Here is a 1312-nt window from a genome sequence, read left to right on the forward strand (position 1 = left end):
GTGTTTTCTGGAGCCTGGCACGTTGCTTTTCCTCTTTTAGAAGATTTCCACCACGATTTGTCAATCGACTTGGATCGGAAGCCTTTCTCTGGAAAAATACATTTTCATCAGTGAAACCCAGGACAAGTGGGCACATCAATTATTCTTGCTAAGATTCCTTCCTGTCATACACGGACACATATCATTAAGGAGACTCGCTGAGACCTGCCTTCTCACTCAGCAGTGAGGACTGGAGGGGTCGGTGCTGAGGCTGGTGGGGGGTGGTAAGCACACCCACAGGGGGGGGCAGGAAAACTCGCTTACTTTCTCATCTAAAAGGGAAGACAGGCTTTAATACTGAATGCACGATGTCACTAGCTCCCTTCCTTGGTTTGGCTATCAAAGATAACAGAGAAAGAGTGACGTGGAGGGACAAGGGGAAGGTCTCCGCTGGGAGGTTTTGGTGGTGGCGCCACTACTTGCTCACTCCCCGCCTGCTGAGACGATGCGGCTGAAATGTGCCAAGTTACGGGGTGTACAGATGTTTGTCACTAACACTCACAAAATAGACAACTAGAAAAATGCAGTATGTTAGGCTTCTCAACTATTTTGTTACTCTATCATGGATTGAGTATAGCAGAACAGTATTAAAAGCGTATAATTTGTACATATGAGCTAGGTAGAGACACTCAAAATAGAGGCAGATAATCATAAAAGTTTAGAACCAGTCTTGACAATTTGGGGCTAAGCTTGTAAAGAAATTCCATTTCCCTTCCAACCTAACCCGCTTGTAAACAGTAACCGAAGCGGATAGTCATTAGTCTTATTCTTAAATACTGACATGTCAACAAGGTTGCTTCTTGGCTGTTTATCGACATTTCTTGGTCCTTTTTGCTGTCAACCAGAAGCCTGCAGAGGCTGAACTCAGTTCTCTCAAGGCCCCTTCGGGCTCTAACAGGGCTGGCATGAACATGAGAACGAGTCTGCTTTCAGCCAGTGCTGACGGTGCCTCATCCCAGTCCCAGCCCCCAGCTCTAAAATGCTCTGAGGGAAACCGTGTGCTATGTTGATCGGAAGAAAAGGAATTTGGTGTATACAAATGTGTCCCAACGCCCAGGCAATTTTCTACGAAAAGAGCAGCAGCTGGAATTGTAGAGAATATCAGCTGCCTGGCCCGGCATCTCTTCTCTCCCTCCGCAGAATCACCCGATTCCTCTCCGCGGCAGGTCCCCGGCCTCGCCAGCAGTGCTGTGACATGAGCGCGGTGCTGGGAGAGCCCGAGAAGCCCCGAGAGGGGCCGGAGGGGCAGCGGCTTCTGAGTCCCCTCCTCCAC

The sequence above is a fragment of the Pteropus vampyrus genome, unplaced genomic scaffold, assembly GCF_000151845.1.
Source record: "Pteropus vampyrus isolate Shadow unplaced genomic scaffold, Pvam_2.0 Scaffold1037, whole genome shotgun sequence".
NCBI classification, from domain to species: domain Eukaryota; kingdom Metazoa; phylum Chordata; class Mammalia; order Chiroptera; family Pteropodidae; genus Pteropus; species Pteropus vampyrus.